Below are 15972 nucleotides of genomic sequence, written 5' to 3'. Positions count from 1 at the left end.
GGCTGTAGGTCTGTCATATATGGACTTTATTATGTTGAGATATGTTCCCTGTATACTCACTTTGTTGAAAGTCCTTTTTCATAAATGCATATTGAACTTTATTTAAAGCTTTTTCTGAATCTATTGAGTTGATTATATGATTTTTAATATTCAATTTGTTAATGTGGTATATCACTTTGATTGATTTTGTAGATGTTGAACCATCCTTGCATTCTCGGGCTAAATCCCCCTGGATCATGGGGTATGATCCTTTCTAAGTAACATTGTATTTGGCTTGATAATATTTTGTTGAGGACTTTTGTATTTATGTTTATCAGTGATGTCAGCTTATAGTTTTATTTGTATGTTCTGTCTTTGGTTTTGCCAGGGTGATGCTGACCTCATAGAATGAGTGCAGAAGCATCTCTTAATCTTAAATCTTTTTTGGAATAGTTTGAGAGGCTAGCCATTTATTTTCTTTAAATGTTTGGTAGAATTTACCTGTGAAGGCATTTGTTCTTAGACTTTTGCTTGATGGGAGTTTTTAAAAGTACTGATTCAATTTCATTGCTGATAATTGGTCTTGTCCATATTTTGCTTTTCTCTTGGATTCTGTCTAGGGATTATATGTTTTAAGGAATTTATCTATTTCATCTAGATTTTGCATTTTATTGGCATATGATTGTTGACAGTAATCTCTTACAATCCTTTGTATTTCTTTGGTGTTGGTGTTAACTTCTTTTTCACTTCTGATTTTATTGATTTGAGCCCTCTCATTTTCTTTGAGTCTAGCTGAAGTTTTATCAGTTTTGTTTACCTTTTTAAAGAACCAGCTTGGTTCCATTGGTCTTTATTTTCTCTTCTTTTTTAGTCTGCTTCATTTATTTCTGTTCTGATCTTTGGGGAGTTCTGGGGCTGCGGCCAGCATCTTAGTGGGTAGGACTGGGGTCTTGGGAGACCTGGGGTTCTGGCCTACTAGTGGGAAGGGCTGGGTCCTGGGGTGACTAGCTGTGAACTGCCCATGGGGAGTCCTACTGCACCTGGCGGTGGGGTCGGAATGATACTGAGGGTGGTGCTCACCAGCTGAGGGGCAGGTAAGCCCCTAGTGCTAATAGGCTAGAGGGAGGAATCTAAAGTGGCACTTGCCAGCAACAGTGTCCTTATGGTAGAAATATGCTCCCCCACATGGCTGCCACTAGTACCTTTGACCCCAGAGAGAGTCTCATTTGCCTCCTGCCTCTCTGGGAGGCTCTCTAAGATCAAGTGATCTGACCCAGGCTCCTTTAAAATTACTGTCTCTGATCTGGTTCTTGGATTGTTGGAGATTTTGCATGCATCCTTTAAGAATGGAGTCTATTTCTTATAGCCCTCCAGCTTGCCTGTATGCAGTCCCCACTGGCCTTCAAAGTCAGATGTTCTGGGGGCTCACCTTTCCAATGCAGACTCCCACCCTGGGCTAGGGAACCTGATGTGGGGCTTAGTCCCTTCACTCCTTGGAGAGAACCTCTACAAATTCTCCCATTTGTGGGTCACCCACCTTCGTGGCTCTGACAGTAAAGTGTCTGCCTACAAAGCGGAAAACCCGCGTTTGATCCCTGGGGCAGGAGGATCCCCTGGAGAAGGAAATGGCAACCCACTCCAGTACTCTTGCCTGGAAAATCCCATAGATGGAGGATCCTGGTAGGCTACAGTCCATGGGGTTGCAAAGAGTCGGACACGACTGAGCAATATAACTAACACCTGCGGATGTGGGTCTCAACTATACTGTGTCTCTGCCCCCCTGCTGCTGCTGCTAAGTCGCTTCAGTCGTGTCCTACTCATAGCGACCCCATAGACTGTAGCCCACCAGGCTCCTCCATCCATGGGATTCTCCAGGCAAGAGTACTGGAGTGGGGTGCCATTGCCTTCTCTGCTCTGCCCCCCTACCCCTCCTTATATCTTTAGTTGTGGAATATGTTTTCTGTTAGCTTTCAGGTTGTTCTGATCAATAGTTTCTCTGTAAATATTTGCATTTTGGTGTGCCTTGGGAGAATACAAGCTCAGGGTCTTCCTTCTCTGACATCATGGCTATTCTGCAGTCATACAGCAAATTTTAGTGGGGAATATTTTTTATCTGAAGCATTGTACTAGGTTTAAGACAAATTAGTTAAAAGATAAATAAGGTATAGTCCTTGTCTTCAGAGAATTTAAAATCTAGTAAGGGCAAAAAATATACAAAAATAAATAAATATAGAGATTGAAATGATTTAAGCATAGAGAAAAGTATTATTTATTGAAAGGATATATTAGAATAATTTGTACTTAAACTTAAAAGGGCTTCAGTGCAGCTTTTTAAATTGAATGGTCTAATCAATGTGGCTACATAATTTATTGGAAGCTGTGTAATATGGAAATCTGAGGCCTCCTTGTTCAAAGAACAGGAAAAAAATTGCCTACTAAAGGTTCATATAAACTTTCATGATTTGGCCTGTTGTTTTCTACTTGCTATTTAATGTTGTTCTGAGTTAAATATTAAAATCTTGAATTATTGGCATGAATTTTACCATTTAAATTTATATTATACAATGCTTAAAATCAGGTCATCCTACTCATGCAGAATCACTGAAATTATACAATTTGAATTTCATTCTTTCAAAGAACTCTTAAAACTGGCCAGATGAGATAAATGCAACCCAGACTCAGGAAGGTTGGAAGGAGGGAGAGAAGATTCCCCCCAGGACACAGGGCTGTTGGAGAGGAAAGTGTTGCTCCTCATAGGTACCTGAGGCCCACACTCTGCCATGCAGCCTCTTTCACTTCCTCCCAGCAGCCAGTCCTCTCAGCTGTCCCTTGACTGAGGGCCAGGTCTGGGGAAGTTGAGCCAGGAGCATCACTTTTCTGCAGTGACACACAAGAGGACACGCAAGCATCTTGCACTCTCCCCTCTGGGAGGAGTATGGTACCTGGACCAGGGCTGAATGGGTGAGACGCTTTCCCTGCTGAGATGGGCTCTGGCCAGCCATTCACAATTCACACCGAGGTGCCTCCCTCCAGCCTGGTCATGGTCTGCCCTGAGATGCCACCTGGCGTGCTTGTGTGACCCCAGTCCTCCTCCACGACCTGCTTGGAACAGAGGGGAACTGTAGTCAGAGGGTGGAAGGCAGGTAGGAGCTGGGTGGGGCCAGGACACCAGGGCTCTGAGGTGCCATGAGCCAGGCTGCAAGTGCTCAGCACATTTTCTATTGTCCCACTGGACTTCATTTACAAAAAGTACTCAAAAAGTTTAAGATTTTCCAGTCTTGAGAAAGAATGAAGCTGGAAGAATCAACTTCCTGGGTTCAGACTATACTACAAAGCTACAGTCATCAAGATAGTATGGACTAGCACAAAACCAGAAATATAGACCGATGGAAGAAGACAGAGAGCCCAAAGATAAACCCACACACCTACGGATAACTTATTTTTGACAAAGCTGGCAAGAATATACAATGGGGCAAAGATACCCTCTTCAATAAGTGGTGCTGGGAAAACTGGACAGCTCCGTGCAAAAGAATGAAATTAGAACACTTCCTAACACCATACACAAATATAAACTCAAAATGGATCAAAGACCTAAATGGAAGACCAGAAACTATAAAACTCTTAGAGGAAAACATAGGCAGAACACTTGATGACATAAAGCAAGATTTTCTATGACCCACCTCCTAGACTAATGAAAATAAAAATAAACAAGTGGGACCTAGTTAAACTTAAAAGCTTTTGCATAGCAAAGGAAACTATAAAAAGGTGAAAGGACACCCCTCAGAATGGGAGAAAATAAGAGCAAATAACTGACAATGATTAATTTCCAAAATATACAAGCAGCTCATACAACTGAATACCAGGAAAACAAATGACCCAGTCAAAAAGTGAGGAAAAGACCTAAACAGACAGTTCTCTAAAGAAGACATACAGATGACTAAAAACACATGAAAAGATGCTCAACATCCCTCATTGTTGGAGAAATGTATATCAAAAGTACAATGAGATACCACCTCACACCAGTCAGAATGGCCATCATCAAAAAGTCTACAAACAATAAATGCTGAAGAGGGTGTGGAGAAAAGGGAATCCTCTTGCATTGCTGGTGGGAATGTAAATTGATACAGCCAGTATGGAAGATGGTATGGAGATTCCTTAAAAAGTTAGGAATAAAACCACCATATGACCCAGCCAATCCCACTCCTAGGCACATACCCTGAGGAAACCAAAATTGAAAAAGACACATGTACCCCAATGTTCATTGTAGCACTATTTACAATAGCTAGAACAAGGAAGCAACCTAGATGTCCATTGAAAGATGAAGGGATAAAGAAGCTGTGGTACATATATACAATGGAATACTACTCAGCCATAAAAAGGAAGGCATTTGAGTCAGTTCTAATGAGGTGCAGGAATCTAGAGCCTATCATGCGGAGTGAAGTAAGTCAGAAAGAGAAATATAAATATCATATACTGACACATATATATGGCATCTAGAAAGATGATACTGATGAATTTATTCTCAGGACAGCCATGGAGAAACAGACATAGAGAACAGACTTATGGACACAGGGTGAGGGGAGGAGGGAGAGGGTGAGCTGTATGGAGAGAGCAACATGGACATTTACAATACCATATGTAAAATAGATAGCCAATGGGAATTTTCTGTATGACTCAGGGAACTCAAACAGGGGCTCTGTGACCATCTAGAAGGCTGGGATGGGGAGGGAAATGGGAAGGAGGTTCGGGAGGGAGGGGACATGGATACCCCTATGGCTGATTCTTGTTGATGTATGACTGAACAGAAAACCACTAAATTCTGTAATGCAATTATCCTTCAATTAAAAAAAAGTGGCAAAAAAAAAAAAAAGTTTAAGACAGTCAAGGGAATGACAGCAAGACAATTAAACCCCAAGTATGGGGCTGTCTGAACATGGGGCCCTATGTGACCATGCTGGTTGTGTGCCCATGAAGTCGGACCTGGATGTCATCAACTCCTAGGAAATGAAGCAGGTTATTAGGGTTGTGGCTCAGTGTGTCTCACGCCCTTGACTCTGCACTACCTTTTGCAGAGAACCAGCACTAGGGTCTCCCTCACCTTGAAGGTGAGCATAAACATGCCCAGGTCCATATGGGGAAACATGAAAGTGGGAGGGGCTTACTCTAAAAGGAAAATGAATGCCCCTTGCCAGTCAAGGTTGTCCAGTCCACTAGCTGAGAGGAGGAGAATTCCAGGCGACATGTGAAGCTACATGCAAAACACCCCAGAGCTGACCCTGCATGTTGGAACAGATGTATGTTTACCCCCGCCTCTCACTTCTCTCCTTCATCACACTTAATTTTCCCTGCTACTGCTGCTAAGTCACTTCAGGCGTGTCTGACTCTGTGCAACCCCATAGACGGCAGCCCATCAGGCTCTGCTGTCCCTGGGATTCTCCAGGCAAAGAACACTGGAGTGGGTTGTCATTTCCTTCTCCAGTGCATGAAAGTGAAAAGTGAAAGTGAAGTCATTCAGTCATGTCTGACTCAGCGACCCCATGGACTGCAGCCTACCAGGCTCCTCCATCCATGGGATTTTCCAGGCAAGAGTACTGGAGTGGGGTGCCATCGCCTTCTCCATAATTTTCCCTAGTGGGGAAAAATATAAACAAACCAGAAACACATATAAAATGTGATTGTGTTAAGCCTAGACTGAGCATTTTGTTTGGAGGGAGAGAGAGAATGTAGAGAGAAGGAATTAGGAATAGCTCCCCTTCCCTATTTGGAAGTTCTTGACTTCCTGGTTTCCTTGTGGGTAAAAGGAGCTATTCCTCTCCCCACATCCCTCTTTTTCCTTTCTTTCTCTCCTCTGCTTCCCCGACTACTTCCTCTCTCCCCAGTTCCCTCATTAATCCTGGCAGCTGTAATTGATATATTGAATCCATATATCTGATTTAAAAGAGAAAGTAGGTAAAGGAGTTTTCTGGCCTAGCCCAGTTCATTTTCCCCCTCTCTGATGATCAAATGTAGACACTATACACACTCAATTGTAAGGTCAAATTCTTTCATTTCTGGATTTTGTCTCTAAAGCTCTGAGGGGGCTTGGACCTGTGCCACTTTCGAGTTTCTGGCCTTCTGAGCACTGGTGTCATCAAAAATACTTGAGAAGAGCATCAGCATTGAGGAAACACGATTCTCATGTCTTGCTTCCTCCCGCCATCCTCACCCTCAGCCCTTCCCCATCCCCCACTCAGTGACCCCATTTCCAGGCTAGGTAGTGCTCTCTTGAGTCATTCTTTCTGTTTCCAGTTGGCTCACATTAATAGTGACTCAGAAAAGCTGAATAACCCTCTTTTCTCTGAAAGATCTCATGGTTACATTCAGTGAGTGGCTTCTGGGCGTCTTTCTGTCCTTCCGTTGCAGAGTGCAGCCTTGGGGGTTTTCCCTCTTCTAAAACTCTGGTTGTGAGTGGTTACCATGAGAGCAAGTGACTCACTGCTGTTGAATATACCAAGGGGCAGGCGGTCTCTTGACATCAGCTGCTGGCTTGTGCCTGGAACCAGACACACACCCACCCACACCCACAAAGTTTGCTTTTGTCATTCAGAGCTGGAAGCACTGAACGGAGCAGGATCCCAGGTATTGTAAGACCACATCTCCGTGTAATGTTTTCCACTGACTCTCTTCAGAAAGTCTGAGAAACACATGGCCCAACTGGGGGTTATAATGCGAGTGTGATGCATGTATACTCAACATTCTTACCTGTGTCATTGAATCTGAGACCATTTTTCTCTTTCCCTTCCCCTCACCCTTTCTTACTGACCCAGATCCCATTACTAGGGAGCAAAAAATTAAGGGGCAGTGTTTCTTAGCCAATTCATTAATGGAGCCCAGACACCATCCACAGGACTCTGCTGAAGGTCCTAGATGAGGCTAATTATACCTTGGCCACCTGGGAGCTCTGTTAAAAATTGGACAGCAGGGCAAGGGGCTGATTTACTGGGTTTCTGACTGTTTTGACTGGTCAGCTAGAGAGACTGCTGCTGCTGCTGCTGCTGCTGCTGCTGCTAAGTCGCTTTAGTCATATCCGACTCTGTGTGACCCCAGAGACGGCAGCCCACCAGGCTCCCCTGTCCCTGGGATTCTCCAGGCAAAGAACACTGGAGTGGGTTGCCATTTCCTTCTCCGAAGCGTGAAAGTGAAGTCGCTCAGTCGTGTCCGACTCTTAGCGACCCCATGGACTGTAGCCTACCAGGCTCCTCCGTCCACAGGATTTTCCAGGCAAGAGTACTGGAGTGGGGTGCCATTGCTTTCTCTAGCTAGAGAGACTATTGCCCAGATAAAAGAGAATCCCTCATATCTGCCTTCCTTTCAATCAGGCTCTGGAGCCACCATTTAGCTCTGATCTTTCAATTCTGTGTCTCCATTTTCTCAACTGTAAAATGGAGAGAATAACAGGACTTCCTTAAAATAGTGAATAGTGAAAAAAAAATTGAAAAGAAAAAAAAGACCTTCTCTCTCTTACAAATGGTGATTAGTGAGAACTGAAAAAGTTAATCCATGTAATGCATTTATAGCAATCTTTGGTCTATAGTAAAATTCTCTATAAATATTAGTGATGATTAATAACCTTAATAAGCTTACTAAGCTTATAACTTCCCAAGACACAACCATATAATATCACAGGCTACATGGGAGAAGAAAGTATAGCCTTTGACAAGTTCTGTACCTTGATCTTAAAATACTGTGAATGGTCATCAGAGTCATTCCCTTCCATAAGCATCTGAACACTCCTTGAATGCATGCTTTCTACCTGCAGTTGGACTTAAAAAGAAGCCTGTAGGGGCTAGAACTGAGTCATATTTATCCTTCCATCCAGCTCTCTTACACTATGCCTGGCATATTATAGGTGCTCAGTTGAATTGGTACTGAAAGTAAAAGTGTTAGTCATTCAGTCGTGTCCACCTCTTTGTGACCCCCTGGACTGTAGCCCATCAGGCTCCTCTGTCTATGGGATTTCCCAGGCAAGAATAGTGGAGTGGATTGCCATTCCCTTCTCCAGTGGATCTTCCTGACCCAAGGATCAAACCCAGGGTTGCAGGCAGATTCTTTACCATCTGAGCCACCAGGGAAGCCCCATTGAGGATCATTATTTGGAATCTTTGCTATGAAAATGCTTGGCTGTGCAGTGCTGACCGCTGCTTCACACAGTAGAGGTTGATTTCAGGCACTAGTAGCTCCAGAATTCCTGACTCATATGATATAAATGCCCAGCAGCACAGAGATTTTTGTTCTTACTTTTAAGCTGTTGTATGTCTTGTGTCTAGAACAGAATCTGGCACATGATCGATGTTCAATAAATACTTGTTGAAGGTATAAATACATGAAAAACATTGGAAGGGCTTCAGGAGGTAATATGTTTAGAAAGGGGCACAACGGGACCAATTTTTTAAAAATAATTTTGTTTATTTATGGCTGTGTGGAGTCTTTGTTGCTGCTAGGGCTTTCTCTAGATGTAGGGCATGGGCTTCTCATTGCAGCGGCTTTTCTTATTGCAAAGCATGGGCTCTGGGGCACTTGGGCTTCAGTAGTTGGAGCACGTGGGCTCAGTGGTTGCAACTCCAGCCCAGGCTCTAGAGCACAGGCTCAGGAGTTGTGGCTTAGCTTAGCTAAGGCTTAGCTAGGTTTAGCACAGGCTTAGCTGCTCTGACGTATGTAGGATCCTCTTGTATCAGGCATCAAATCTGTGTCTCTTGCGCTGGCAGCTGGATTCTTTAACCACTGAGATACCCGGGATAGACTTTAAGTCACATTTGTTAAAGTCCACGTTTTCAACTTAGGTTTTATTTTGTAATTTTCGTTGTGATTAAATATGCATAAGTTTTTTTGTTTTAGCAGTTTTTAGCTATGTAGTTAAGTGGCATTAAGTATAGTCACATTGTTGTGCAAACATCTCCTTTGAATAATGGAGAAATGTTCAGAATAATTCAGAAATAATTCAGAAATGTTTTGACTTGCCAAACCAAAGTTCTCTACTCATTGAACACTGACTTCCCATTTCCGTCCAGACCCAACCCTGACAACTATTCAGTTTTGTGTCCTAAATCTGACTGCTCTAGGCACGTATACATCATATACGTGAAACCATGTATTTGTCATTCTGTGTCTGGCTTATTTCACTCACACAATGTTGTCAAGATTTATCCGTGTTGTAGCATGTATCAAAATTTCATTTTTGTGACTTCATGATATTCCATCGTATATATACATACTGCTTATACATATTTTCCCATTTGTCTTCGTCAGTTTGGGCTGCGGTAACAAATTACCATAGACTGGGTAGCTAAAGCAACAAACATATGTTTCTTATACTTCTTGAGTCTGGTAGGCAAAGATCAAGGTGCCAGCAGATCTTGAGTCTGGTTGAGGTCCACTTCTTGTTTTGCATGTGGCTGTCTTCTCGTTGTATCTCCACATATTGGGAAGCAGAGACAGGGAGCAAGTTCTAGTGTCTCTTCCAATAAGGACACTAGTCTCAGTCCTGAAGTCTCCATCCTCATCACCTAATTACCTCCTGAAGACCTCACCTACTAATACCATTGCATTATGGGTTAGAATTTCAACATGTTAGTTGGGGCTTCTGCTGCTGCTAAGTCACTTCAGTCATGTCCAACTCTGTGTGACCACATAGACGGCAGCCCACCAGGCTCCCCCGTCCCTGGGATTCTCCAGGCAAGAACACTGGAGTGGGTTGCCATTTCCTTCTCCATGAAGTGCATGAAAGTGAAAAATGAAAGTGAAGTCGCTCAGTCGTGTCCGACTCTTGGAGACCCCATGGACTGCAGCCTACCAGGTTCCTCCATCCATGGGATTTTCCAGGCAAGAGTACTGGAGTGAGGTGCCACTGCCTTCTCCTGTTAGCTGGGGAGAAGGGCACAAATATGTATCCATAATACCACTCACCTGTCAGTGGATATTTGGGCTGCTTCCACTTCCATTATTATGAATAATGTTAGGCATGAACATGGGTGTGCATATATTTGAATATCTCTTTTCAATTATTTTGGGTATCCACCCAGAAGTGAAATTGCTAGATGGTATGGCAATTCTGTTTGATATTTTTTTTAAGAAGCACCAGACTGCTTTCCACAGTGATTGAACCATGTTATATTCCTACTAGCAGTGCATAAGAATTCCAATTTCTTCACATCCTTGCCTACATTTGTTATGGAAATCCTAATGGTTGTTGTGGTTGATTTGCATTTCTGTGATGATTACTGATGCTGAGCATCTTTTCATGTATGTCTTCTTGGGAGAAACATCTATTCAAGACCTTCACCCATTTTTTAATTGGGTTGTGTGTGTTGTTGAAAAAGATAATTGTTTTACATTTTTTGTCTGGTAAATCTGATGCCTGTGCTTTTTGAGATGCGTTCTGCCAGTTTATTTTCTTATTTGGAACAGACCTTATTTTCCTGTTTCTTTGTGTACCTTGTGATTTTTTAAATTGGGCATTTGGGAAAACGGCGATCTCTCCCAGTCATTACAGACTGGTTCTGTGCTGTGGTCATCCTTTGCTAAGTTCAGTGTGCTCTGGGCCTTGGGATAAGCCTGAGTTGAAAACTTAAGATCTTTTCCAAGCGTGAGTTTTGTCTGGGCCCATGCATAACTTTTAAAATCACGCACATACCTCCCCTCACACACACACACAAACACACACACATACAAGGCTGCTTTTGAATGTTTTACTTCTCTAGCGTGTCTCAGCTACCTACTGAGTAGGTACTTCTCTACCCAGCATCTCTGCGAGGCCTCTGATTGTCTTTTGTATGTCTTTACCAGTACCCACTAGTCTCTGTCTCCTTGTGGCTTTTGTGAGCAGCTCCTATTTCTTCTTAAAGCTGAGCTTTAAGTTAGATGAAACAGAGACCCGGTGTTCAGGTGGACCCCACAGAGGCTAGAATGTTGTGGGTGAGGTCTGCTGTAACACGGGACACAGAAGGGAACTGGAAACTGGGATGCTGCCTTTTCCAGACTAACAATCTGCCTCATCCAGGGGCCCTGCCTTCCCTGGGAGGAGGTAGGGCAAGGGCAAGTGAAACAGCACAGAAAATCCTACCGCTGTGAATGTGTCTTTTTCTTGACTGGGTGTTCTTTTGGTTGCTAGTAGACCTTTGACTTTTTTTCCAGTACTTTTTTGTTTTTGGCTTTTTTTTTTTTTTTTTTTAGCATTTTGTGAGATTCCTCTCTATGATGTTGAGTGCTTTTGTAGTAGAACTTTGTTACCTTTTGAAACTAAAAGTTTTAGTTTAAAATTAATCAATGCCAGGGAATAATCCAGATTTATGGAATACTAACCTTCCCTAGGGACTTCCCTGGTGGCTCAGATGGTAAAGCATCTGCCTGCAATGCGGGAGACCCCGGTTTGATCCCTGGGTTGGGAAGATCCCCTGGAGAAGGAAATGGCAACCCACTCCAGTACTCATGCCTGGAAAATTCCATGGACAGAGGAGCCTTGTAGGCTACAGTCCATGGGGTTGCAAAGAGTTGGACATGACTGAGCGACTTCGCTCACTCACGCGCTCAACCTTCCCTAACCACTATTTGCTGAGGACATAGTGATGGACACTGTGCTGAGAACTGACATCCATGAACAGTCTTATTTAACCCTTCAACCCTTTTTCTGAGGTATAGGCATCATTTTCCCCACTTTCTTGATAAACATAGAGAGGTTAACTAGCTTGGCGGTTAATTACACGCTCATAATTGATGGAACCCTCAATTTGAACTCAGGCCTCACAGTCAACCATGTCTATGTTTAAATTGACCGCTATTCTCATTTGCCTCTTCCACATAGGATGTCTTTAAGAAAGTGTTGACTCATTGGAAAAACCCTAATGCTGGGAAATATTGAGGGCAGAAGAAGGGGATGAGATGGTTGGATGGCATCACTGACTCAATGGACATGAGTTTGAGCAAACTCCAGGATATGGTGAAGGACAGGGAAGCCTGGCATGCTGCCATCCATGGGGTTGCAAAGAGTCAGACATGACTTAGCAATGAAATGCAATGGGGTCAAACCAGGGGAAAAATGGGTCTGGTTCTGATTTGGAGATGGCTGTCTTTTAGCCATCTGTTCCATGTGATTGTACAGCTTCCCAGGACCTCTTTGCTGTCATGAACCCCATGTACACAGACTCTTTGGGTCCTTTGCCCACCCTGCCACCAAGGCTGAGTCAGGGACCCAGAGCCTCAGGAGTAGAGGAAGGGTAGACTTGGCCCCCGGCCTGTGTGTTACAGATTTTAACCCCAGATAGAGTCAAAAAGAATTGTCTCCTAGTCAGGTTCTGTTGCATTGGGTCCCAATAGTCACGGGTCAGAGACCCAGCTAGAGGTCGACTCCACACCAGCTGTTCTCAATATCTATGTAGGAAGTGGCGACCTTGGCTTGAATCAGCCCCAGTTGAGAACTGGATTCCTCTGGCAAGTGGTGAGCTGCATCTGTGCAACTTCTCTCCAGAGGCAAACTCTCCCAGCTCGGGATTTACTGTGCTTACTTCCCAGCTGTTATTAACACACCATTCAGAATGATGCAAGGGTTATTTTTTTTTTTTTCCTTGTTAGCTTTTCTTTGGGCCAACATTTGGCCTTCTCCATTTCTGTAGACCATAAATACTCCAGGCTCGCTTTGACTCCTGCCTTTGCGTTCATTTGTGAAAGATAGCAGCAAGCAAGAACAGCGCTAACACCAGCACCAGCAAAGGTTATACTCACACCACCTCTTCCTTGCTACCTACTATGACCTGTCCTCAAATATCTATTCTCCTTTTCCCTACAATTCTTTTTTTTTTTTTTTAAAGGTTTTTATTTTCTGATTTTTACAGATTTTTGTCAACATTTAACCCTTACTTTAGATTTTTCACTTTCTCAGTTTGGGGTGGGGGGTGAAATGTATGCCCTCTGTCTTAGGTCTCTTTACTAATTCCTTTATTCAAGCCTTCAAGCCTTTGGGGTGAGCTCTCTCAGTGTCATCAGCTTCCTCTGTCAGTTCAACACTTTCCTTTATCTCTCTGTTGCTTTTAAAGATATAGACTCTCTGGGGTTTTATGTTTGTGGCCTTTTCTTATTTCCTCTGCTTATCTTACTCTTTAAAAAGTGTCTTTCTCTGGCCTCTCGCCTTTTCTGTCCCACTTCCTCTTGTCTAAGATAGTGATTTTAAACTGGTAAGCACAAATTCACGCTCCCTGCAGCCTCTCTGAATTGTCTGGAAGAGCCAGGTTTCTTGTGCACTGGGAGCCTTGCTGGACGCATGCCCACGCTTAGCTCATGCAATCCTTGCAGCCACCGTTGGGAGAGGCCTGCTACTACTGCTGCTTAACAGAGATGAGGAAACTGCCAAAAAGCACAGAACCAGGAATCAAACTCAGGTTTATTCAGAGCCAATATTTTGTCTTCTTTACCCCTTGCCTCCAACTCCTCGGACGTTTGATAACTGTAAAAGAAAACTGTCCAGAGGAGACAGGTCCCATCTTACAGTTTGTGGGGGGAGCTTCCTAAAGAGGGCCGGTCAGACAGCATTTCTGAATCCATCTAGGCTTCGCTGGTGGCTCAGACAGTAAAGAAAATGCTGGCAATCCAGGAGACCCAGGTTTGATCCCTGCATTGGGAAGATCCTCTGGAGCAGGGAATGGCAACCTACTCCAGGATTCTTGCCTGGGAAATCCCACGGGCAGAGGAGCCTGGTGGGCTACCATCCATGGGGTTGCAAAGAGTCCGACACGGCTGGGTGATTAACACACATTTATCTAACCAAACTCCTCCATCCTTCAAAGCCCAGCTCAGACTTCACCTCTTGTGCACAGCTTCCTCTGGGAACAGCCCCTCCCAGGGGCCCCTTTTTCCTCTGAATAATCGAGAGGCTTGTTTGGTCTCCTATTTGGCAACTACTTATTTCACACTTTTATTTCATTGTTCACACGAAGGCACAAGCCACCTCCCAGGGTGGTGGTTCTTCCATGTGCTTTCATTTATCTGCCAAGTTGCCCTGAACACAGTTTGTACCCAGGACATATATTTTGATAAACTGGATTATTGTGTAGATTCAGGTTATTCTTTCATTCTGCATTTTGTTCTTTTTCCCTTTCAAGGATTTACTGTTGAATCTCCCCTTTGCTTGCTACTCAGCAAAGCTCTTGTATGTTTCCAGGTAGCTTAAGTGTCACCTTCCTAGGCTGCTGAGTGTCTGTGTCTCCTTCTTTTGAGCTTTGTACCTCTTAAGAGCAACAGCATTCATGGGGCTTCAAGCCTCTGCAACCCTATATTGATACCCCTTCACAATAAATTCTTTTAGGAAATTGTTATTCAGTATCATTTGAATTCCTCTTATATGACAGACACTAGGTGGGGAATTGAGGGGTGGGAAGTAAAACCAGGACCTCTAGAGACCCCTGGCCCTGTTTTCGAGGACCTAAGCAAGCCATTATAGCCTGATGAGTGGTGTGAGACGGGAGGCAGGGCTGTGGGGGAGAGTTACTAACCTGCATTGGGCATTGGGAAATGTTCCACGAAGAATCACCGCAGTGGGGAACTAAGGAGAGTCAATACGTCTAGAGGGTAAATTGGGACTGAAGATAGGGGGCAGAGGAGGAGCAGGAGATGTAACGAGAACCAGAAGCCTGGGCCCATCACCAAGGATACTGTAAACATTGGCCAGGAGATTGACCTTGATCCTGGGAGCAGTGAGACACCCTGAAGGGACCTGGTCAGACATAGGTGCTGCTCTCAAAGCTTGTCATCCTGACTCTGTGCTAAAGTCTTTGAAGGCAGATGCTTGTGTAGCTTTTCTGTAGCTCAACAGTACTTGACATGTACTTGCTTAGCTATTGCTAGTGATGAGGAGCCAGGCCCAGCATGCTGGCCTTCCTCCTACCAGCCCCACTGCCTGCAATGGAACCCAAGAAGGAAGCAAGTGGACTACACAGACTACATGTGTAGCAGAATGTTCTGGGCATTCCACTGCACATTATTTTGTATAAATAATTTTATTTAATCTGCACAGCAACCTTGCAGCAAATGTGTTATCCCTCATTTACCAGATGTGTAAACAAAGCTTAAAGAGATTAGATGATTTAATCAATAATTATCTAATAATAATTATTAGATAAACTGAGTTACTGCAATTTAAATGGCCAAGAAATAACCAACTAACTGAGTTAAGTTTACACTTAACTCCCAGTTCAATGTGACTTCATAGGTGGACCTTATTAAAAATGTGCTCAATTATTTTCTCCCTCAAATGTCTATCTTCCTGAGGTTTACAATGTTTCAGTTCAGTCGCTCAGTCGTGTCTGACTCTTTGTGACCCCATGAACCACAGCACCAGCATGCCAGGCCTCCCTGTCCATCACCAACTGCCAGAGTCTACCAAACCCATGTCCATTTGAGTCGGTGATGCCATCCAGCCATCTCATCCTCTGTTGTCTCCTCCTCCTGCCCTCAATCTTTCCCAGCATCAGGGTCTTTTCAAATGAGTCAGGTCCTCACATCAGGTGGCTAAAGTATTGGAGTTTCAGCTTTAACGTCGGTCCTTCCAATGAACACCCAGGACTGATCTCCTTTAGAATGGACTGGTTGGATCTCCTTGCAGTCCAAGGGACTCTCAAGAGTCTTCTCCAACACCATAGTTTAAAAGCATCAATTCTTTGGCACTTAGCTTTCTTTATAGTCCAACTCACATCCATACATGACTACTGGAAAAACCATAGCCTTGACTAGACGGACCTTTGTTGGCAAAGTAATGTCTCTGCTTTTGAATATGCTGTCTAGGTTGGTCATAAATTTCCTTCCAAGGAGTAAGTGTCTTTCAATTTGACGGCTGCAATCACCATCTGCAGTGATTTTGGAGCCCAGAAAATAAAGTCTGACACTGTTTCCACTGTTTCCCCATCTATTTCCCATGAAGTGATGGGACCGGATGCCATGATCTTCGTTTTCTGAATGTTGAGCTTTAAGCCA

General features: G+C 43.8%; 1 long non-coding RNA gene across 5 annotated transcripts in view; it reads left to right on the top strand.

The window, feature by feature from the left end:
- Positions 1-15972, top strand: part of LOC147371072 (uncharacterized) — an 88573-nt gene that overhangs the window by 21703 nt on the left and 50898 nt on the right. The window contains exon 4 of one of the 5 annotated variants that reach the window (XR_015165780.1): positions 2789-4805. The exons of 3 other annotated variants lie outside the window; for them this stretch is intronic. This is a non-coding gene — a long non-coding RNA (uncharacterized LOC147371072). One more of the 5 variants, XR_015165776.1, reaches the window with a different exon arrangement.

Source organism: Bos grunniens, chromosome 6 (genome assembly GCF_055505025.1).
Source record: "Bos grunniens cultivar Pamir isolate PY7600 chromosome 6, Bosgru_T2T1.0, whole genome shotgun sequence".
NCBI classification, from domain to species: domain Eukaryota; kingdom Metazoa; phylum Chordata; class Mammalia; order Artiodactyla; family Bovidae; genus Bos; species Bos grunniens.
Note: the sequence above shows the minus strand (reverse complement) of the source record. Positions and strands in the feature narration are given on the sequence as shown.